Below are 24,801 nucleotides of genomic sequence, written 5' to 3'. Positions count from 1 at the left end.
AAATATTAATAATAAAAAAGTGACCCCCTCCATTATTCAAGAAAAGCTTGTATCTCTGTACTAAAAGCATCCAAGGGTCATGTCCCCCAGTTTTCTATCTGACAAGGATTTGGAGGGGCTGCTTTGTGCAGGGAACCCTTTGGGGGCCCCTTGCACATGGGTAGGGCTGCACTCTGGGGGTGTGGGGCTTTGGTTCTTTGGTTGCCAGGGGCCACTGTGAGTCACTGAGCCGGGGTGGGGAAAATGGGCAGGGCTGGCTGGGACAGGCTGTGGCACCTGTGACATAAAAGGGAAGTGTCCCCGTGGGGCAGCTCTGCAGGGCCCATCAGGGGATGCTGCCCAGTGCAGCCTGTGCTGTAGGGAGCACGCACACAGGGAGAGGTTGGGCCGGACGAGGGTCAGGGTAGCAAGGCCGCCCCAGGGAGTGGGTTCTGCCCCTGCCTGCATGGCCCAGCCCCTGGCAGGAGCGCCTTGGGCAGGGCCCGGTGCTGCTGCTGGGGCAGGGGGTGAGGCCTTGCCGCCTGCCAGCTGCCTGGGCCCCTGTCCTTGCTGCACCACATCCCCGAGGCTCCATCCCCACTCCCCCAGCGCCAGCTCCCTCCTTTCCAGCCCCAACCAAGCCCTTCTCTGTGTCCTCCTGCAGGCCATGGCTTTCACAACATTCCTTTTGGTGCTTGTGCAAAGCATCATCCAGTCCCTGCAGGCGGTCGGGGAGGGGCTGCACAAGACTCAGTGAGCTTGGAGGTCTTTTCCAAGCTGAAGGACTCTTGGATTCTGTGATTGTGTGCTGGATTCAGTTGGGTCCGTGTTAGCAGCATTAGTTTGCTCCCAAAGTTTCCTCGCTGTCAGCTCTTGTGGCCTAAGGCTTGAGCTCCTTTAACTCCTTGTGCTGAGCTACTGATGGGAAAGGAGAGGCCTCTGCGAGCAGATTCCTGGTGTTCCCTGTAGAACAGTGAGGGAGAAGGTGTAGTCAAGTGGGAAGAGGAGTACTGTTTGTGTGTGGCCTCCTATGTGGCCTTGGCACCTTTGAGGGGTCTGAAGGAGAAAAGAGTTTTGTTAAAGTGAGAAGTGAAATAGTGTGTTGGCTGTGGGAATGGGAAGGGAAGAGGAACGGAGAATGGGAAGGGAAAGAGGAATGGAAAGACATCTGCTGATGCTGTCGTTTGTTATGTTTGCATGTAGCAGGGTGTGGTGGAAGAAAAAACCAATTGGGAAAGATATGTGGCATGGAGAAGCATCTATGGGAACTAGATGGACTTTTATACACTGGACAATTTATCCACCGGACTGACAGTTGTTCCCCAGTTTTACCCCAGTTTATTGCTGTATTGTCATGGAGTTTTATGTACCCCAGTTTACTGTTGAATTTTTATGAAGTTTGTTATACCTCCATATTGTTCCCCTTTCTCCCTCAGATTTTCCTGCCCAAAGTTGTTTGTCACCCTGTCCTCCCCTGCTTTCCCGCTCCTCTGCCACTGATTGGCTACAGTTCGCTGCAGTGCAAAGAGAGCTCCCATTGGCCCTTTCTCCTGGAGACTCCGAAGTTCCACCCGCCTTTTCCCTGTCTCCCTATCACACTTTTCCCTGAGTTGTCAGTTCCATGCTCCTCCCCAGTTCAGAATCCTCCCCTCAGAGTTACCTTATTTAAAACCCTGTTGTCCCTGAATAAAGTGGCATTGCTGCACAAACCCTCAACTGTACCAAGAACCGTTATTGCAGTGCTCGGTCCCATTTCCCATCCCCCCGGACCATGGCAAGTGGCGCCCAACGTGGGGCACAGTTGAGGACTCTCATATTGAGAGAACTCCTGTGTCCTCACCTGGGTTCAGGCGACGCCAGGAGAGGCGATCGTCCCCGCCGGTCCTCCTCAGCAGAGCGGACGGCTGTGGGCTCAGCGGTAGCTGCACGGGTCGACGCACCAGACAGGTGAACTGCTGAGGACATTCCTCACCCTACCCTAACACCCACAGCCCGGCAGAACACCAAAGGGAGGACTTTCCATCAAGAGACTGTTGTTGAGACCCGACTAACATCAACATGGGACTCACACTCTCAACCTCCCAAAAATTTGTATACAGGCGACTAAAAGACTTTGTAATAGAACACGGTCACCCCTTAGATAAAAAATTGGCAAAATCACTCGCCAGATGGCTCGACCACAAGGGTCACCAGCTTGCCGAGGACACCAGCGTAGAGCAGTGGCAAGCCATAGGCTACAGCCTCTGGCGGGACAGCGATAAGGGGGACCGTATAGCTAAAGAGGCACTCATCACATGGAGGTTAGTTCTGATGGTGCTACAGCACCAGATGATGAACAAGAATATCAGCCTCCCCAAGACAGACACTGAGCGGACAGAGAGGGACACTGAGCAGACAGACACACAATATGGAGGGAGGGGGAAGAAACCATTGCGCCGAATTCAAAATGGCGTCGAGGAGGAGGGACCCAGGGACCACGCGGAGAAAAGGCGGGAAGGGACACCGCGGGAAAAATCAGCGCAGGAAAGGAGGAGGCGGGTTCCCTTAGCACCACCCTCCAGGCCGCCTCTGCCTCCACCTGATTGCATCAGAGATCCCTCCCCCAGCATGCCCACGAGCACACCCACTTCCTCCAGCCCCACCTCTTCCCCGGATACATCACCTTCAAGGGGCAGAAGGGTGGCAAAGGACAGGGTCAAGGCGAAGGTCAGGACCTCCTTCCGGCAAGATGGCTGCGCCCATAGGCCTCACACCACCGAGGCCTACCCCGCCTGCCACCACCCTGAACCGGACGTAGACTTAATGCAGCACTCCCCTGAATGGCAGCTTAAGCTACCAGATATCTGGAGAGCCTTCAGGGAGGAGGCTGCTAGCGCTAAAGACACTGAATTCCTAAAAGCATTTCCCATCTAGGTAGAGGAAGGAAGGGCCCCAGAGTGGCTGTAGGGAATTGGCTATAGAACACGGCTTGCCTAGGCAGTGGGAACATCTTAGATAGCGAGGTTACAGTGCCCTTGTACCCTGTTAGCTAGCTGGTAAACAGGACATTGTGATTAGCAAAACAAAAAGCAACTGAGTACCACCTGTGTCAACAAAGAAATGAGTAAGAGGTGAGATCAACATTTAAGCAGAACCAATAATGAGCTTAGCTTTTGCAATATGTATGAACTAATTATAAAGCATATATTAAGCTGTTAGCAATGATCAATAAACGAAGCTTGCTGATTCTCATATTGAGCGTCTCATTCTTCCCTCGTAACGACATGCTAAAAGATATGAAAAAGGTCATCGTCGAGTATGGGTTGGGGGCACCCTTCACCATCGAGTTGCTAGAATCCTTCTTCCTGGCCTATAAGCTGATACGTTATAACATAAGAGCAGTGATAGGAGGACTCTTTACAACAGTACAGTCCTCAGTATTTGAGGCAGAATGGAAAAAATTAATCACTGCATATGTCAATGACAAAATGGAAAGAAGGGGAATCTCAATTCAGCAGGCAATAGACATGCTCTATGGGGAGGGGAACTATTCGAGTAGGGGGGATCAAGCTCGAATTGACCCCAAATTTTTAGAAGCGACTAAAGAATTGGCATTAGAGGCCATGAAAAGGGTGACAGATGCCTATGTGCGGACGCCTTCTTTCACACTTATTAACCAAGGCCCAAAAGAACCTTTTGTAGAATTCATAACCAGGCTAAAAGAGGCAATCAGCAGGCAGGTCCACCAAAAAGAGAGCCAGGAAATTTTATTCAATAAATTGGTTATCAAAAAGGCGAATGCGGACTGTCAGAAAGCTTTGAAGATGTTAAAGGATCCCTCCCTACTCGAAATGATAGACGCTTGTAAAAATATAGGTTCCAATTCCCATAAAGCGCGTCTATTGGCTGCCACTTTCATGGGTCCCCAATCATGTTTCAATTGTGGTGAAAAGGGACACTTCAAAAAACATTGTCCTAAGTTAGTCCCCGAACCAAATTTGCCTAAGACCCTATGTCGGAGGTGTGGGAAGGGTCGCCATTGGTCTTCTAGTTGTAGGTCAATGACCAATATCAATGGTGAGCCCCTTCCCCCCAGGAGGTCCCCAGAGCTGAGGAAAAGGGTAACCTTCCAATCTTTGCCCGATCTTCGCCCTTGCTCCTGTGAACATCAGGGAAACGGGGAGCAGAGCGCCCAGGGGGGCGCGACGACACAAATAACCCCTGCTCTCCGCTCCATCCTGCGCCCAACACCGCGCCCAGCTACCCCATTACCCAAGAGCCTCCGAAAGACCTCATTCCTGTTCAGTGTGATCCTTTAAATTCAGCAGACCCTATCTCAGTTAAAAACCAGTGTGTTCCCCTAAATTGGATAATCCTTTCCGTTACTCACCCGTCTACTCACCTAAGCTCCTATGAGCAGGCCAGGGTTAGACCATCTGCCCCGGTCGATCCAGATAAGACTTACCTCATGATATCGCACTTTTCAGCAGTGGCTAAGGGAATAATTGTAGTGCCTACTCTCCTGACGGGACTAACGAACACAAATATAGCTATATGCCTAACTGTGCATCTCCCTCCCGTGCAGTTGGAGGACCGCTTCCCCGTGGTGAAGATGGTCTCCACCGACGAGCTGCTCTGCGTGGTGTCCCCAGATGAGGAGCGGAGGGAGGGATCACTGAGGGAAGTCCACTGGACAACCTCGGTGAAGACCTCTCGCCCTCTTCTAACATGTCTCATCTACTTTTCTCAACCTAGGCACCCTCAGAAAGTCAAGGTGGAAGGGTTACTCGACATGGGGGCGGATGTCACCATAATTGCCTCCAAGGACTGGTCGTACAGCTGGCCAGCCCAGACCACTGACATCAGAGTCAGCGGTGTAGGGGGATCGCAGTACCCCGTCAGGAGTAAAGAGGTAAAGAGGAACTCCGAAGTTCCACCCACCTTTTCCCTGTCTTCCTATCACACTTTTCCCTGAGTTGTCAGTCCCATGCTCCTCCCCAGTTCAGAATCCTCCTCTCAGACTTTAAACCCCTTATTTAAACCCCTGTTGTCCCTGAATAAAGTGGCATTGCTGCAGGAACCCTCAACTGTGCCAAGAACCGTTATTGCAGTGCTCAGTCCTATTTCCCATCCCCCTGGACCGTGGCAGCAGGGAGATTGCCAAAACTGAAACCAGTACACAGTTGAAAGCTGAACAAAACAACATTTATTCCAAAGAAAGTAGCAAACAAAATGAGAAACCAAGAGACAGAAAAGAGAAGGGAAACAAGCCCCCAAGACAACCCCCCATTCACTCAAGTGTTACTTACCAGGTTGTCTTACCGACCCCAGAATGCTTAGAATTCCCCATAGCAGAAGCTGCATCCTCATTATCCTCAATGAGCCAATTTTCATTAATGTGAGGAAAGCTGAGAGACTGTAGAAACATCAGTTGAACTTCAAAGTCTCCTGGTTTCTGTCTCTCCTCAGACTTAGAATCAGGGTTAGGGTTAGGGTTAGGGTTGGGGTTAGGGTTTAGGGTTAGGGTTAGAGTTAGGGTTAGGGTTAGGGTTAGGGGTTTTTTTAGGGTTAGGGAACGGGGTTTGCGCATAGCTTGCAGTCTCTTTTTTAGGGTTAGTGTTGCTATGCGCAAACCCGATTCCCTGACCCTAATCCTAAAAAAGTGAATGCAAGCTATGTGCAAACCCTGTTCCCTAACCTTAACCTCAAAAAAGAGACTGCAAGCTATGCACAAAACCAGTTCCCTAACCCTAACTTTAAAAAAGAGACTGCAAGCTACTAGGGTTAGGGTTAGGGTTAGGGTTAGGATAAGGGTTAGGGTTGGGGTTAGGGTTTAGGGTTAGGGTTAGGGTTAGGGTTCGGGTTAGGGTTAAGGTTAGGGTTAGGGTAAGGGTTAGGGGTTAGGGTTGGGGTTAGGGTTAGGGTTAGTCAGAATCTGTCTCAATGCGCGATCTAACTATCGTGGGTTTACCCCATTCCAGGAACGCCAACCGTAAACCCTAAAACCTAAACCCTAACCCTTGCTAACCTTAACCCTAACCCTAACCCCAACATCTCATAGCAGAGGGAGGGAGGGGCCTGATTCCTCATCAGATATATCAACAGTCAAAAACCTGTAAGCTCAGCTCTTGCCTTTGCAGGGCTTCACACCGTCAGCACTGGAGGGAGGGAGGGGCCCGACTGCTCATCAGAGGTATCATGCAAGTCAAAAGCCTGAAAAGTCTCCTAGAATGCAGAAATCATTAACCATTTCAGTCTCTGACAATTGGTCCACACAGTAACTGCAAGCTATGCCCTAACCTTAGAAGAGAGACTGCAACCCTCGAGATGTTGGAGGCTCGAGGCATGGTCTGTGACACTAATCATGGCTATAACTCATAACTTCTTGGAGTATGGGGACTTCCCTCCTTCACCCCCGGCAGATCAAGGCCACCACTTCAACTGACAGACATGGAAGCATCGCTGGACCCCGTGTCCAGCATCTGTCCACTCTCAGCTTTTCTTTCTCTTACTCTCCCTTGCTCTTCTCCTGCCTTTCTCTCCCCTATGCATTTTCTTTCCCCCCCCAAAGGTTATCTCTGTGTCACATTGTGGTATGACAGCACCCAAACTGCTAGCATGCCTGTTGATACAGAATTGTTAAAATAAACCTTGCCAGTATATGTTTTCAGACACCGATTATTTAGTGTCGTTTCACTTTAATCCACCTCAAGGGAATTATTAATAAAAACCTGAGTCACCCCCTCTTCCCCTTTTCCTGGGGCGGGTTGTAACACCAATCAGCACTGACTCCGCCCAGGAGGCGGAGCCAGTGACGCAGAACAATCAACACGGACTCCACCTCTTGACTCCAGCCAGTGGGCGGGGCCAGTGCTCTATAGAAGCAGAGTACATACCTGATGGCGGTGGGTATTCTGCCAGACACGCAACAGAACAGCAACAGCAAAAGCAGAGACCCAAGAGAAAAAGCAAAAGATTCTGACAGCGGTGGGCACTGAATTGGGCTTATAGCCCGAGAGGGGTTTACTGGGCACCACTGCGTTCCTGGAATGGGGTAATCCCACGATGGTTAGATCGCGCATTGAGACAGATTCTGACTAACCCTTACCCTAACCCCAAACCTAACCCCTAACCCTTACCCTAACCCTAACCCTAACCCTAACCCTAAACCCTAACCCCAACCCTAACCCTTACCCTAACCCTAATCCTAACCCTAGTAGCTTGCAGTCTCTTTTTTAAAGTTAGGGTTAGGGAACTGGTTTTGTGCATAGCTTGCAGTCTCTTTTTTAAGGTTAAGGTTAGGGAACAGGGTTTGCACATGGCTTGCATTTGCTTTTTTAGGATTAGGGTCAGGGAATCGGGTTTGCGCATAGCTTGCAGTCTCTTTTTTATGGTTAGGTTCAGAGAAAAGGGTTTGCGTATAGCTTGCAGTCTCTTTTTTAAGGTTAGGGTTAGGTAACAAGGTTTGCGCATAGCTTGCAGTCTCTTTTTTAGGCTTAGGGTTAGGGAAGAGGGTTTGCGCACAACTTGCAGTCTCGTTTTTAAGGTTAGGGTTAGGGAAAAGGGTTTGCGCATAGCTTACTTTCTCACTTTTAAGGTTAGGGTTAGGGAAAAAGGTTTGCGCATAGCTTGCAGTCTCTTGGTTAGGGTTAGGGTTAGGGAACAGGGTTTGCGCATAGCTTCCAGTCTCTCTTTTAATGTTGGGGTTAGGGGACAGTGCTCTATAGAAGCAGAGTACATACCGGACAGCGGTGGGTATTCTGCCAGACACGCAACTGAACAGCAACAGCAAAAGCAGAGACCCAAAAGAAAAAGCAAAAGATTCTGACAGCGGTGGGCAATGAATCGGGCTTATAGCCTGAGAGGGGTTTATTGGGCACCGCTGCGTGTCCAGAATGGGCTAAAACCACGATTGTTAGATCGCGCACTGAGACAAATTCTTCCTAACCCTAACCCTTACCCATAGCCATAACCCTAACCCTAACCCTAACCCTAACCCTAACCCTAACCCTAACAGTAACCCTGTCTTTTGCTAACCCTAAACCTAACCCTAACCCTAACTTTTGCTAACTCTAACCCTAAATTTCCTAACCCTAACCCTTTCTAACCCTAACCCTAACTCAAAACCTAACCCTAACCCTAACCCTAACCCTAAACCCTAACCCTAACCCTAACACTAAACCCTAAACCAAAAGGAAACTTCCTTTGCTATGCCTACTGGGCGGAGTCAGTGCTGATTGGTGTTACAACCCGCCCCAGGAAAAGGGGAGAGGGGGTGACTCAGGTTTTTATTAATAATTCCCTTGGGGTGGATTAAGGTGAAACGACACTAAATAATCGGTGTCTGAAAACATATACTGGCAAGGTTTATTTTAACAATTGTGTATCAACAGGCATGCTAGCAGTTTGGGAGTTGGGCTATCAGTTGGGAGGCATGGCTGAAAATAGGAAACAACAGCCCTAATTCCCAGGAAAGAAAGTCTGGAAGCTTTGGCTTTGTGGTGCAGTTGGTGGGCCACACTGGGCACTCCATGGGCAGGCAGCAAGAGTTTTCTGGATCTGGGAGTCAATCTGGGGGCCTCAGAGTGTTTGAGGGGAAGTTGGGAGTGTCCTGTGGGACCAGGATGGGATTTGAGGGCTCCTGGAGGGGCTGGGACGGGTGTATACTGTGGGCATCGTCTAGTATTGATGGGGGTAATCAGTGAGCTGACTGTTTCATAATCATCCAAATTTTAACATACAATATGATTATTAGAATAAAAAGCAAAAAGGTAATATCAACAAAACAGTAACAGGGTGAAGCTCTTGGTTGAAGACTGGTTTCTTCTTTTTCTCCAGTGATTTTAATTCTTTTTTGTCTGGGTTTTAATCCCATCTTTGGCATTTTGCTGCGAACATTTTGTCCCCATATCCATTGGAAATTGTATTAACTGTTGATGAGAACAAAGTGGAATCCCAAGGTATGTGATATATTGATAGGATTTCACTGGTTGGCTTTTAATTTGTCCAGGTTTATCGCCATAATGCTTCTGCTCTTAAACCACTTGAATCAGAATGAATTGAGTTGTTTTCTGGGTCGGGTTCTCTTTTTGAGTCCAAGGTTTTTTAGTGGATTCAGTATCAGGCACAAAGGAAATTGAGGGAGGTAAAGAATAATCTTCCCTTTGTTCATTATCACAGGGATCACTCAGTCTATTTTCATTAATGTGAGGAAAGCTGGGAGACTCTAGAAACATCAGTTGAACTTCAAATTCTCCTTGTTTCTTTCTCTCCTGAGACTTAGAATCAGGGTTCTCTGTGGTTTCCCAAGTCTCAATGCCAGGGTAAGACACTGGTTTATGAAGTTGCCTGACCAAACCAGGAGCCTGTTTTTTTAGCAACAGTTTTCTCTCTGCACTCTGGCGCAACAAGACTTTGAAGGTGGTCAACCTCAGTTTGAAGCAGTTCATTTTTAGCAACAAGTTTATCCGATTTTTCTCCTGTTTCCCTCTCAAAGGCTAACGATGACTTCAGCACCACATTTTCTGATTTCAAAACAGTAGATTCAACATCAGAAATCCATTCATGACTTCCCTGTCAGCACTCCATCCAAATGTCTGTGCTCTCACTTTGACCTGAGAGAAACCTCAGGCAGGTGGAAAAGGGCAGATAAAGAAAAAACAGATGGGTCCAGCAGAAGTGATGCTGCTTCTGTCAAAAGCAGAGCAGAGGCCAAAAGCACTTTAGGAAGTTGCTTACAGAAGCACTTGTGCATTCCAAGTTACAGCTCAGGAGTCTCAGTGACTTGTCCAACATGAGAGTTTCTTTTCCATTTCTCAACCCCCAGATTCCTCAGGAGCAGGAAACTGGAAACACTGACTGAGAAAAGCTCCATTCCTTCCTAATAATTGTGCTTTGTCCTTCCCATTTGACAGTGCTCTTGGAAATGTGCTGGTGTGATCTGGATCTGTGAGCAGCCCTGACCTCCCAGAGCACTCATCCAATGGCAGGAAGACCCCAGCTGGCTCCTGCTGGGGTTCTTGCCACCACGACCCAGTATGGGTCAATGGAATGGGGAGCAGGGTGGTGGGACCAGTAAGGACCAGTTAAGGGGGTTGGGGGCACTTCAGCATCTCCATCAAGGTCAGACCATTATAGACCAGTATAGACCAGTGTAGACCAGTACAAACCAGTATAGACCAGTATAGACCAGTAAAAAGCCAGTACGGACCAGTATGGACCAGTACAGGTCACTAGAACAGCGAGCAGGGTGGTGGGACCAGTAAGGACCAGTTAAGGGGGTTGGGGGCACTTCAGCATCTCCATCAAGGTCAGACCAGTACAGACCAGTATAAACCAGGGTAGAGCAGTATAAACCGATATAAACCAGTACGGGTCACTGAAACAGGGAATGGGGTGGTGGGATCAGTAAGGACCAGTTAAGGGGGTTGAGGGCGTTTCATCATCTCCGTCAAGGTCAGACCAGTACAGACCAGTATAAACCAGTATAGACCAGTATGGACTGGTATAGACCGGTATAGACCAGTATAAACCAGTACAGACCGGTACGGGTCATTGGAATGGGGAATGGGGCAGTGGGACCAGTAAGGACCAGTTAAGGAGGTTGGGGGCACTTCAGCATCTCCATCAAGGTCAGACCAGTACAGACCAGTATAAACCAGGGTAGAGCAGTATAAACCAGTATAAACCAGTACGGGTCCCTGGAACGGGGAATGGGGTGGTGGGACCAGTAAGAACCAGTTAAGGGGGTTGGGGGCACTTCAGCATCTCCATCAAGGTCAGGTCAGTATAAAGCAGTATAGACCCGTATAGACCAGTATGGGCCAGTATAAACCGGTATAAACCAGTATGGACCAGTACAGGTGACTGGAACGGGGAATGGGGCGGTGGGACCAGTAAGGACCAGTTAAGGGGGTTGGGGGCACTTCAGCATCTCCGTCAACGTCAGACCAGTACAGACCAGTATAGACCAGTATAGATTAGTAGAAACCAGTATGGACCAGTATAGACCAATATAAACCAGTACGGGTCACTGGAACATGGAATGGGGTGGTGGGACCAGGAAGGACCAGTTAAGGGGGTTGGGGCACTTCAGCATCTCCATCAAGGTCAGACCAGTACAGACCAGTATAAACCAGGATAGACCAGTATAAGCCAGTATGGACCAGTACGGGTCACTGGAACGCGGAATGGGGTGGTGGGACCAGTAAGGACCAGTTAAGGCAGAACTCAGCTGGGACTTAGTGGTTTGGGGGTGGGCGTGTCCCTTCTTTAGGTGGGCGTGGTGTCTCCCTGGTGGGCGTGTCCCATCCCAAGGTGGCCATAGCCTCTGCAAGTGGGCGTGTCTTTTGCATCCTCTCCCCCTCCCTGAACTGGGAGCTCAACTGGGACTTACTGGGTTTTGGGTGGGCGTGTCCCCTCCCAATGATGGACCCACTTTCAGCCCCTCCCCCCACCTTTAAGTGCCCCCCCAAAGACCCTTCCCCCCCTTCCTGCACCTCCCCAACCCTCAGGGTCCCTCCTGTCCCTTCCCCACCCTCAGGGTCCCTTCCTTCCCCTCCCCCCAGTGAACCTGCTACCCCTCCCCCACTCTCAGGAGCCCTCCCTGCCCCTCCCCCACCTTCAGGGGCCCTCAGGATCCCTCCCCCAACCTCAGAGACTCTCCTGCCCCTCCCCCACCCTCGGGGAACTTCCTACCCTTCCCCCACCCTCAGAGACCCTCAGGGCCCCTCCTTCACTTTCGGGGTCCCTCCCTGCCCCTCCCCAACCCTCAGGACCCTCCTGCTCCTCCCCCCACCTCGGGGTCCCTCCTGCCCCTCCCCCACCCTCAGGGACCCGCCTACCCCTCCCCCACCCTCAGGGACGGTCCTGCCCTTCCCCCACCCTCAGGGAACCTCCTGCCCTTCCCCCACGCTTAAGGACCATCCTGCTCCATCCCCACCCTCAGTGTTCCCTCCTTCCCCTCCCCCCCCCACTGGGGCCGTTACTGGTCCCTTACTGGTCTGTACTGGGAAGGGAGAGGGGAGGGGCCGCCCCCTCGAGGCCCCTCCCCCCCAGTGACGTCACCGGGTCCCAAAAATAGCCCCGGGGGCCCAAACTGGAGGGGGGACCTGGAGCCGCTCCCAGTGTGACCAGTTCAGGTACTGGGAGGGACTGGGAGGGAACTGGGAGGGACTGGGAGGGACTGGGAGGGGGCAGGGCTTCCCCCCTTCCCCCCCCTCCGTGTCCTTGGGGTGACCTTGGGGAGGGAGGGGGATGGGCCGCTCCCAGTGGCTCCCAGTAGCTCACAGTAACCCCAGTAATGCCTCCGGTATCTCCAGCGACCCCCCCAGTAACCCCAGTGACCCCCCCAGTAGCTCCTAGTAGCTCCCAGTAACCCCAGTGTCTATCCCAGTAGCTCCCAGTAACTCCCAGTAATCCTAGTGTCCATCCCAGTAACTCCCAGTAACCCCAGTGTCCACCCCAGTAGCTCCCAGTAACTCCCAGTAAGCCCCCCAGTAGCTCCCAGTAACTCCCAGTAACCCCAGTGACCCCCCCAGTAGCTCCCAGTAACCCCAGCGTCCATCCCAGTAACCCCAGTGACCCCCCCAGTAGCTCCCAGTAACTCCAGTGTCCATCCCAGTAACCCCAGTGACCCCCCCAGTAGCTTCCAGTAGCTCCCAGTAACTCCCAGTGTCTCCCCCAGTGCTCCCAGTATGTCCCAGTTTAACCCAGTTCCCCCCCCCCGTGGGCCCTGGGCCGGGTGGGGAAGGGGCGGGCTCACATTTCCATGGCAACATCCCTTTCCCTCTGGCCCAGTTTCTCCCAGTTCCTCCCAGTTTAACCCAGTTTTTCCACATTTTCCCCCATTTTTCCACATTTCCCCCCATTTTCCCCATTTTTCCCAGATTTTTCCCCCATTTTTCCACATTTTCCTGAATTTTTCCCCATTTGCCCCCCATTTTCCAGATTTTTCCCATTTTCCCCCATTTTCCCAGATTTTTCCCCATTTTTTCCACATTTTTCCCACATTTTCCCAGATTTTCACACATTTTTCTCCAGATTTTCCCAGATTTTTTTTCCCATTTTTTCCACATTTTCCCCCATTTTTTCTCACATTTTTCCCAGATTTGCCCAGATTTCTTCCCCCATTTTCCTGGATTTTTCCCAGAATTTCCCATATTTTCCCCATTTTTCCAAAATTTTTTTGATCTTTCCCCATTTTTCCCCATTTCCTGGATTTTCTCCCATTTTTTCCACATCTTCCCAGATTTTTCCTCATTTTTCCCAGATTTTCCCAAGATTTTTTCCCATTTTTTTAAATCTTTCCCCATTTTTCCCCATTTTCTGAGATTTTTTCCCATTTTTCTCCATTTTCCCCCATTTTCCCCAGAATTTCCAGCATTTCTCCCCCAGTTTGTCCCCATTTTCCCAGATTTCTCCCAGATTTTCCCAGATTTTTCCCTATTTTTTCCCATTTTCCCAGATTTTTCCCAGATTTTTCCTCCACTTTTCCCAGAATTTCCCACATTTTCCCAGATTTTTCCCACATTTTTTCCCATTTTTCCCACATTTTCTCAGATTTTTCTCCAGATTTTCTTCCAGATTTCCCCACATTTCCCCCCATTTTTCATGATTTTTCCCGATTTTCCCCATTTTTCCGGATTTTTTTCAAATCTTTTCCCATTTTCACACATTTTTCCTCATTTTCCCCCATTTTTACAGATTTCTCCTCATTTCCCCCATTTTCCCACAGTTTTTCCCAATTTTTTCACATTTTCCCAGATTTTTCCCCATTTTCCCCAGATTTTTCCCCATTTTGCCCCCATTTTCCATGATTTTTCCCCATTTTCCCACATTTTCCCAAATTTTTTCCCACATTTTCCCAGATTTTCTCCCTATTTCCCCAGATTTTTCCTCATTTTGCCCATTTTTTCCCAGATTTTTTCCCAATTATTTTCCCCATTTTCCCAGATTTCCCCCCTTTTTTTTCCCACATTTCCCTGGATTTTTTCCCAATTTCCCCCCAGTTTCCATGATTTTTCCCACATTTTTTCCACATTTTCCCAGATTTTTCCTCATTTTCCCCCATTTTTCCCAGATTTTTCCCCATTTTTCTCACATTTTTTTCCCCATATTTCCAGATTTTCCCAGAATATTCCCCATTTTCCCCCCATTTTTTCCCTATTTTCCCAGATTTTTCCCATTTTTTCCCCTTTCCCCCCCATTTTTTCCACATTTTTCCCAGATTTTCTCCCATTTTCCCCAGAATTTCCCAGGGTTTTTCCCAATTTTTCCCCATTTTCCCAGTTTTTTCCCAATTTTTTCCCCATTTTCCCAGATTTTTTCTCCATTTCCCCCCATTTTCCCAGATTTTCCCCCCATTTTTCCCACATTTTCCCAGATTTTCACACATTTTTCCCCATTTTCCCCCTTTTTTTCCTCATTTTTCCATATTTTCCCATATTTTTCCCCATTTTCCCCAGAATTTCCCACATTTTCCCCCATTTTTCCCCATTTCCCCGGATTTTTCTCACATTTTTCCCAGAATTTTCCGCAATTTCCTCATTTTCCCACATTTTCCCACATTTTTCACCATTTTCCTGATTTTCCCCCTATTTTGCCCACATTTTCACAGATTTTTCTCCAGATTTCCCCCACATTTTTCCCCCATTTCCCCACATTTTCTTGGATTTTTGGGTCCCCAGTTTTCCAAATTTCCCAAATTTCCCCAGTGGGAAAAAATGGGGGGAAAAAACCAGGAATTTGGGGGAAAATGGGGAAAAATTGGGGAAAAAAGTGGGAAATTTGGTGAACACGAATGAAAAATTGGGAAAAATGGGGGAAAATTTGAGAAAAAAGTGGGAAATTTGGGGAAAATTGATAAAAATGGGGAAAAATGGGGGGAAATTTAGGAAAACTGGGGGAAAATCCGGGAAAATGTGGAAAAACGGGGGAAATTTTGGGGAAAAAGTCAGAAATTTGGGGAGATGGGGGATTTTGAGGGGAAATGGAGGGAAAACTGGGAAAAAAGTAAGAAATTTGGGGAAAAGGGGTGAAAAATCAGGAAAAATGGGGGATAATTGGGAAAAATTAGGGGAAATTTAGGAAAAAATTGGGAAAAAATGGCGGAATTTGGGGAAAATGGGGAAATTTGGGAAAAATGGGGTGAATTGAGAAAAAAATGGGGGAATTTGGGTAAAATTGGATGAAAAATTGGGGAAAGTTGGGAAAAATGGGGAGAAATTTGGGGAAAATGGGAAAAAATGGGGGAAATTTGGGAACAATGGAAGGAATTTGGAAAAGAAATGGGGAAAAATTGAGAAAAATGGGGAAATTTGGGAAAAATGGGGGAAATGGGGGGAAAATTGGGGAAAGAGTGGGAAATTTGGGAGAAATGGATGAAAAACTGGGAAAAATGAGGGGAAATTTGGGAAAAACTTGGGTGTCCCCACCAGGTTCGGCCCCGCCATGGTCCCGATAGCCCCGGGATCAGGTGAGACCCCTACCCCATGCCCTGACCCCTCCCCCTCCCCGAGGTCACTGCCCTGACCCCCCGAGTCCAGGCTGTGACCCCTCCCCCACCCCATAGCCCCTCCCACACTTTATGGCCCCTTCCCCATTCTGTGGCCCCTACCCCATTCTGTAGCCCCTACCCCACTCTGTGACCCCTCTCCCACTTCATGGCCCCTCCCCCACTCTCTGACTCCTCCCCCACTCTATGGCCCCTCATCCACTTTATGGCCCCTCCCCCACTCTCAGACCCTTCCCCCACTTTATGGCCCCTCCCCCACTCTGTGGCTCCTCCCCCACTCTGTGACCCCTCCCCCATTCTGTGACCCCTCTCCCACTTGGTGGCCCCTCCCCCACTTTACGGCCTCTCCCCCACTCGGTGACCCCTCCCCCACCGACAGCTTCTCCCTGCAGAGAGAACAGACAACACACTATTTCACTTCTCACTTTAACAAAGCTCTTTTCTCCTTCAAGCCCCTCAAAGGCGCCAAGGCCACATAGGAGGCCACACACAAACAGTACTCCTCTTCCCACTTGACTACACCTTCTCCCTCACTGTTCTACAGGGAACACCAGGAATCTGCTCGCAGAGGCCTCTCCTTTCCCATCAGTAGCTCAGCACAAGGAGTTAAAGGAGCTCAAGCCTTAGGCCACAAGAGCTGACAGCGAGGAAACTTTGGGAGCAAACTAATGCTGCTAACACGGACCCAGCTGAATCCAGCACACAATCACAGAATCCAAGAGTCCTTCAGCTTGGAAAAGACCTCCAAGCTCACTGAGTCTTGTGCAGCCCCTCCCCGACCGCCTGCAGGGACTGGATGATGCTTTGCACAAGCACCAAAAGGAATGTTGTGAAAGCCATGGCCTGCAGGAGGACACAGAGAAGGGCTTGGTTGGGGCTGGGAAGGAGGGAGCTGGCGCTGGGGGAGCGGGGATGGAGCCTCGGGGATGTGGCGCAGCAAGGACAGGGGCCCAGGCAGCTGGCAGGCAGCAAGGCCTCACCCCCTGCCCCAGCAGCAGCACCGGGCCCTGCCCAAGGGTCGGGAGGGGCCCCGGAGTCCTGAAGAGTGTTTGGGGGTCCCCAGGAGGGAGTCTGGGGGTCTGAGGTGGTCCCAGGAGATTTTCAAGGGTTAAGGGGATGCACAGGAGATTTGGGGGACAAGGGGGAAAGGCGGAGGGTCCCCAGCATTCTTGGGGGGATCTGGGCAGTTCCCGAGAGTCTTGGGGGAGATTCGGAGGGGTCACCAGGAGCCCCCGGACCCCCTGAACTCACCCCACACCACCATGACCTCGTTGGGGCCGCACTTGAAAAACAGCGCGGCGGGGGGAGACCCTGGGGCCGGGATCGATCGGGACCAATCGGGTTCAATCCCGATCCTCCCCTCCCCCGCCATCACCGCCCCGCTCCCGGCAGCCCCCGCGGAAGTTTCGACGTTCTATTGGGTGACTCACCGGCACAAGGACCGGGGCCCAGCAGAATTTGGCAATGACGTCATTCCAGCAGAGCCGTTCTATTGGCTGCGACCCACGAGGGAGCCCCAAAACCTGTTCATGGCTTGGGGGGGAAGGACAGCCGGCACGGCCGGGAACGGGGGTGCAGAGGGTGTTCAAGTGCCCAGGAAAGGGGCAAAAAACTTTCCCCTCTCCCTCCCAGTGCCCCCTCAGCCCATCCCAGTGTCTCCCCTCTCCCCCAGTGCCCCCTCAACCCATCCCAGTCTCTCCCCTGCTCTCCCAGTGCCCCCGTCCATCGAGGTCCCAGCCCGGCCCTGCCCCCTGCTCTGCTCCGGCCTGGATTTCTCCCCTGCAGGGGCAGCTGAGGTGGCTCCAGGGCGGGCGGGAGCTTTCGGGGCAGGGGGTGGCTCCTGACATGCTGCTGGAACCGCCCCTGCCTGGGCGGGCCCGTCAGCCTGGGGCACCTCCTCACCCGAGCCTGGGGGACGGGCCGGCAACTGGGAGGGGCTTTGGGAAGGAATGGGGAGGCTGAGAAGGGCTTGGAGGTCGTGGGGGTAAGTGGGAAGGTGTTTGGGGGAGTTTGGGGGTTTGGGAGGGAGGTTGGGGAGATTGGGGCAGCTGTGAGGGGTTTTGGGGAATCGTCGGGGATGTGGGAAGGAACTGGGAGAGAGTTTGGGGGCATACTCAAGGGGAAGGGGGCAACTAGGAGAGGGTTTGAAAGGCCCTGGGAGGGCTGGAGGTAACTGGGAGGGGTTTGGGGGCATCTTGTGGGTTTTTGTGGGTCTGGGAGGTAGTCTGGGGGCCTCGGAGGGTTTAAGGGGAAGTTGGGAGTGTCCTGTGGGACCGGGATGGGATTTGAGGGTTCCTGGAGGGGCTGGGAGGGCTTTATGCCTTTATACTGCGGGCATTGTCTAGTATTGATGGGGGTAATCCGTGAGTTGACTGTTTCATAATCATCCAAATTTTAACAAGACTTTGAAGGTGGTCAACCTCAGTTTGAAGCAGCTCATTTTTAGCAACAAATTTATCCGATTTTTCTCCTGTTTCCCTCTCAAAGGCTAACGACTTCAACACCACATTTTCTGATTTCAAAACAGTAGACTCAACATCAGAAATCCATTCATGACTTCCCTGTCACCACTCCATCCGAATGTCTGTGCACTCACTGTGACCTGAGAGAAACCTGCCTGTTTGCAGCGCACTGACTGGGCAACTTTTCTTTTTGCAGGTGGAAAAGGGCAGATAAAGAAAAAACAGATGGGTCCAGCAGAAGTGATGCCGCTTCTGTCAAAAGCAGAGCAGAGGCTGAAAGCACTTTAGGAAGTTGCTTACAGAAGCACTTGTGCATTCCAAGTTACAGCTCAGGAGTCTCAGTGACTTGTCCAACATGGGAGCTCCTTTTCCATTTCTCAACCCCCAGATTCCTCAGGAGTAGGAAACTGAAATCACTGACTCAGAAAAGCTCCTTTCCTTCCTAATAATTGTGCTTTGCCCTTCCCATTTGACAGCGCTCCTGGAAATGTGCTGGTGTGATCTGGATCTGGGAGCAGCCCTGACCTCCCACAGCCCTGACCACACACACCTCATCCAACGGCAGGAAGAACCTGCCTGGCTCCTGCTGGGGTTCTCACCACCCACCGACAGCTTCTCCCTGCAGAGGGGTGGGCACCTACCCAGGCAGGATGAGACCTGACCCAAGCAGGCAGCAAAGTCCGTGCCCTGGCACAAAGAACCCCGGAGCACAGGGACCCTGCTCTGCAGGACAGCCCCGGGCATCCCTGACTGCACCCCCACCTTCCCACCCCACAGCCATCCCTGGGAGAAGGAGCCCACCTGCGCTGTCCCTCTGACGGTGCTGCAGGGAAGGCCTGCCCTGGAGAACATCCTCCTCCGGCGCAACAGAGAAACTGGGAGAGTCCTGACAGATGTGCAAGGCTGTGGGATGGGGTAGCTTTAGGAGATTCCTCCAGGAACACAAGTGACATTGCCCTGTACCTGTAGACTCACTCTGCAGAGGAGTGTGAAGTTGTGTCCCCAAGTTGTGTCTCAGCTGAACACCTCCCATCTTTCTGCTGCCTTTAACCTCCCTTTGCCTTTCTTCTCTTCTCTCGTGCCTACAGGCAGTGCCCTCGGCCCTGCTGGGCTGTGCAGAGGAGCTGCTCCTGGGCAGAGCTGTCTCTCTGCAGTGCTGCCCTCTTGCCAGGATTTCCCTGTGTGCCAGGAGCCTGGCCCAGCTGAGCAGCACAGCAAGAGCCAAAGGCAGCCCTTTCTCTGCCCCTCTGGGTTCCCCACAGGTGTCCCTGGGGCTCCAGGGGAACCTGCTGTGGAACAGACTGAAGGAAACAATGATGTTCCCTCTTCTCCCCTCTTCAGTGACACTTCTTTCCAACAGTGACACTTCTTTCCAGCAGTGACATTTCTCCTCTTAGAAAATTACCAGGGTATGATGATCACCTTTTCTAGTTTCATCATTACACAGGACACCAGGAGGGTGACAGCAAAGGATCTGGTAACTCCCTGGCACAGCGGGGGTTTTCCTGGAGTCCCACAGAGAAATGTGTCAGGGCTCTGAGAGGTGTCCAACCCTGAGCTGGACTGATGCACACACGGGGGTGTTCAGAGACACGAGTCCTTCCCTGGCACACACACAGGCAGTTCATTGCAGCAGGGGCAGTGTCTCCCTGGGCTCCTGCTACCACTCCCAGAGCCTGGAGCCACCTCAGCCCTGTAATGCTCCCACCCTGCCCACTCCTACACTTCAGATGAACATTGGGGTTTTCTAGTCACTGGAACTGCCCAGACCAGCCCCTCCCTGGTCCCCCCATCTCCCTGCCCCGCCCCAGCCCAGCAGAGCAGCACAGTCGTTTCTGGTCCTGCAGCAAGAAAGGGAGGCAATAGAGGACAGGGACAGTGACTGCATGTCTGGACTGCTCAGGAGATCATCAGCTCAGGCGGCAGCTCCTGCAGCCCCAGGGCCAGACCCGCTTCCCAGTGGCCCAGGCAGCTGCTGCCACGTGGGCACAAGCTCTGCTGCCCAGGAGGGTCCTGTAGTGCAGGGCTTTGCAGATGGACATGTAGCAGTCGTAGGACATGATGGTGAGAAGGGCAAGCTCCGCTGTGATCAAGAAGAAAAGCAAAAAACACCTGTGCAGCTCATCCTGAGTAGGACATGCCCCTGGTGTTCCAGAGGGAATTGGTCATGGCTTTGGGGAGAGTGGTGCAGATGCAGCCCGGGTGTGTGAGGGAGAGGTGGAGCAGGAAGAAGTCCCTGGGGGGTGTGCAGGTGGTGGTGGCAGGCTACGGCGCTGAGGATGAGGCCGTTGCCCAGGAGGGCAGCCAGGGAGATGCCCAGGAAGAAGCAGAAGTGCAAGAGCTGCAGCCAGGAGGAGGAAGTGGGGGATGGAGCTGCTGTTGGCCATGAGCTTCCTCCGGGCATCAGGAAATGTCCAAGGAGGAAAAGGCAGTGAAAACTTTGGGACAGGTTTCCTAGATCAAACCCATGAATTCCTCTGAGCATCTACCCTCATCCCAAGTATCTGCAGTCACACATATATAGATTCTGGACTGTAGAAGACAGGCTTAGCATGACTTTAAGATGATTTCTTCTCAATTTTTTGATTTATTTTTCTACTGCCAGGTCTGAGAGGGGCATCGTGGAACCAAAGGAACCCTGAGACATTTCAGAATCCCACGTGTTGGGTCTGTCTGAGCTGGAGTTCATTTTCTCACTGCAGGCGTCACAGTGCTGTGCTTTGCATTGGGAGCTACAAAGGGGTTAATCACACCAGTGCTTTGGCAATTGCTGAGCAGGGCTGGTGCAGCATCTGCATTGTCGGCTTTGTCCCCTGAATCGGGGGCAAGATCATGGGAGGCGATACAGACAGGTCAGTTGAGCCAAATGGACCAAAGGGACATTGCAGAATATATGGCGTCAGCTCAGCGACAAGAGCTCAGGAAAGGAACAGGAAAGGTGGAAAATCCATTTTTTTACAATACATGCCTTCTGAGCGGCTTCTCTGTGTGTTGAAGCCCTGCTTCCCATGAAGTGGCCAGGTATCGCTGCTGACAGGAAGTAGAGAGAAAATCTTTTTATTTTCCTCTTCACTTATGCATGCGCAAACTTTGGCTTTTGCTTTAGTAAAGTGCCTGATCTCAAGGTAGAAATAATTTTCCATCTTATTCTGTCTCTTCTGTCTGGCTGGGAAGGGCAGCAATAGAGCAGCTTGGTGGGCACCTGGCATCCAGGTAAGGTCAACCCACTGCAACATTGCAGGGTCTCATGGAACCAAAGGACTGCTGGGAGACTGGGGGAACTCACGGAATCAAGTGGCCGTCGTGGCACTGCCCTGCCTCATAGAAGCAAATGTTCCCTGGGAAACTACAGAAACCAGGGACTTAAGGGACATCATTGGGATGTGCGGGACCTCATGGAATTAAACAAACCGTGGGATATCTTTGGAACTTCATGGAATCAAAGGGATAAAACAAAAGAATTAAACCCCATGACCAGAAACCATTGGATCGAACATTTCTTTAATATGCCAGCTGGGGATTCATGGGGGTACTCTGCCATGCATGAATCAAAGAATCAGTATAAATTTCAGAGTATAAATACAGTGATACTTGAAAGACCCTCCCATTCACAAGCAGTCCAAAATTCTCTTCTGATTTTCGGGTCAAATAGCCTCTTGGATTTTATTCGTGGAGCAAGACTGCCATCTAGCGTCCATTTCTTCTGGGAGGGGCAGTCATTTTCACAGAGTGGTCTTTCTCCCTTAGCAGGCCTCGTAGCATCTCTGATTGATCTATCCGACCCCTAACCCCTAAACTAAATGCTTTAGGACCAGCTAAGACGTATCTTAGAACTTCCCATTTGCTTAAACAATGTAAGACTTTCTTCTTAACAGAACAATTAAACAATTAAACAAGTTTTCTGAGGCCTGTAAGCTAATTTCTTGAAGATGGGCATATGATACACTCTATTAGTTTCCATGTATCATCTACATTCTCTCTCCTACAACTAATTGTAGTCTTAAAAGAAAAGAAAAGACTGCTACCATGCCAAGAAAGCAAACCCCTTTGTTGATTAGGATTTTTATCTAAGAAAAACTTCTGATTTATGAAGCCATTAAGGATGGAGATCCTCTCTCATTTCAGTGCCATTGTGACAATATGGGGCCTCATGTAACACATGGAACAGAGAACACTGTACATTCCCAGCAATCAAGGGGCCATTGTAACACTCCAGGGCCTCATGGAAGACGGAGGCCCCGCAGAGAGACCTCAAATCAGAGGTTTGGGCAATCCTCAACCAGAGGAAGTTCAACAAGGGGAAGTGCCAGATTCTGTCCCTGTGATGGGGCAACCCTGAATGTCCGGACAGACTGGGAATGATATTCTGCATAGCAGCGCTGGAAAATGGCCTCTGGGGTCCTGGTGGATGGCCAGTTGGCCAAGAGTCAGTGGTGCTCTGGCGGGGGCTCACTGCTCGGTCACAGGAGGGTTTTCAGACACACGAGTCCTTCGCTTGCACACAGACACAGACAGTTCATGGCAGCAGGGGCAGTATCTCCTGGGATTCCTGCTGCCACGCCAGGAGGCTGGATGCACCTAAGCCCTTGAGGGGTGCCACCTGCTCTGCCACTATCTGAGATGCCCCACCGCCTGAGAGATGGAAACGCGGAGCTCTGTCCAAGAGAAGCACATCCCAGAGCTGCACGCATGGGCTTTGCCGGGATTTAGAACCGTAAATGCAATGTGACACCGAGGCACTCTTTGTCCCACATAACTTCACGGTCTCCCCAGGAGGTTGATAGCAGTTGTTCTTGCTCAGGGTCATCTCCCCACACCAACAGCAGGTGTGTGCTCAAGACTTGTCTGTGCAATGCAAACAGATACACGCTGTCTAGTTCTTCCGGTCTCTCCAAGGAAGGCAAAAGAATCTCTGTGTGCCGGGTGAGAAGCCAGTGCTGGAAGTTGTGGTTCTACTGTGAGTGCCAAGAACGGATGGCAGGTCTGTGATGTATGCCCTGAGGAGATGACCTGGGTTTTCCAGTGCACATGGCAATAGATCACACCCTGCTTTGGTGGTCATTTATGTCCTACGGAGGTGACAGAGATGGGAAAGAGAATGAAATTTTTGAATGTGCCTCTGAGTGCCCCTCAACCTGCTGCAAATGTGCAGATTCCAGTACATCCAGTTCAGGTGTGAGAGGCTGTTCCCTGGTCCTCTGAGCAAGAAGAGCTGGACGAGGGGACACAGCAGAACTCGCTTACTGAGACTGCATCTCCATGAATCCCAAAGCAAGTGCGAGGGGTTATGCCACGTCCGACTTTTCTCAGGGGAAGGTGTTTCTCCCATGCACTGCCTCCCCGTGGCACTGGTGCCACAGCCCCCGACAAAACCACAAGTGGTCTTTGTGCCTAGCAAAAGTGCTCCTACTGCTAGCAGGGATGTTCCACGGGAAAGGCCAGGAGAGGTTGAGCCCGGAGGGCACTGAGCCCGGAGGGATGTTCTGCCTCTCGTGCCCCTCGACCATTCTCGCAAACCCAGCCCGGCCCCGCCCGTTCTACGGTGCAGAGCACAAACCGCTGCCACACTGCCGCCGCTGTCGCCTGGCCTCCGCCTCCAACCAGCACCCGAGGAGAGCCCGAGAGGCGCCGGCGCCTGTCCCAGCCCCGGGGTGGATTTGTCGGAGGAGGACAGGGGAGGAGGCGGAGAGGAGGCGGCCCACCAGGAGCAGAGAGTCGAGGCTGGCGGGGGCAGCGAGGCACCGGGAAGCGGATCGGCGGCTGCGGCGCTGTCGGGGAGCGGGGCTGGTGTCGCTGGTCGCGGTTTTGATCTGTGCGCAGGGCTGGTGGCCGGAGACCGTATCCATTCCTACCGGCAGCTCCCGGGTCACAGCCCCGAGCTCCTCGTACGCGCTGCTAAATTGTCCAGAGAGCTGCGGGTGCCAACGGGGTGGCTGTTGGTGACGGGAGACGGTCTTTCCACCGTCCTCTGGCTCTCCGGACGCCATCATGGGAACGCGGCTCTGTATTCCTGGGCCCTGGCTGACACGGACTCATTGACACTGTCGTCTTCAGAGATTTCAGGGGATTCTCTTTGAAACAAAACTCGGTTAATTGGTTCTACGGCAGAGCAAATTAGCACCCCTATAAAAACATGGCTTTTCATTCCTACACAGAGCGCAGGCTTGCGACAGAATGCCTGAGTGCAAAGTGATTTATACAGCACAGGGCAGAGCAAAGCTGGGCATCCTGCAGTCAGCTGCCATGTGTGTCCCTAGCTTCTCTTGAGGCATCGTCTCCTGGTTACTCTGATCCACTCCAGGCAGGAGCCGCGATTCTCTGGTTCATGAAGATCTTTCTCTTTGGATAGCAGGAGGGGTTCTTGCCTTGCCTAGAGTGTGGTAAAGACAGAGAGTAAGGGTCCGCAAGATTTGGAGTGTCACTCGTCAAGGATCTGGACACTACATCTCTGACGTGTTCTGAAGAAACTGTGAAGGCAGCCAGTGCGAAGGAGCGAGGTGCAACCCACCCAGACCAAGTGTTAGAGGTGGTGAGAGAGGAAAGCAAAGCAGTAAGAAAGGAAAAACCTCCAGCCATGTGGCCCTGGCCTCAGGAAGGATGGTTGCAGGACCATCCTTCCTTAGCCTCTCAGTAAAAATGCAGAATTCTCAGCTTCCTCTAAATGTGTTCTCTCTCCTCTGATACTTAAGATGGTAGAAAATTTTCAGGAGCACACAGGCATAAGGAGGGTGAAATCGATAATGCTCTTCCACCTGGGAAGCATGTGAAGACCTCTGTTTCCTGTGGTGTGATGGGTGCCTGGGATCCCTCTGGACTTGGTTTAGGGAAGGGACTGTGTGTAAGGGTCTCCATCTGCCAAGCCCCCAG

Source organism: Manacus candei, unplaced genomic scaffold (genome assembly GCF_025592945.1).
Source record: "Manacus candei isolate 608988 ecotype Guabito, Panama unplaced genomic scaffold, ASM2559294v1 h1tg000189l, whole genome shotgun sequence".
NCBI classification, from domain to species: Eukaryota; Metazoa; Chordata; class Aves; order Passeriformes; family Pipridae; genus Manacus; species Manacus candei.
Note: the sequence above shows the minus strand (reverse complement) of the source record.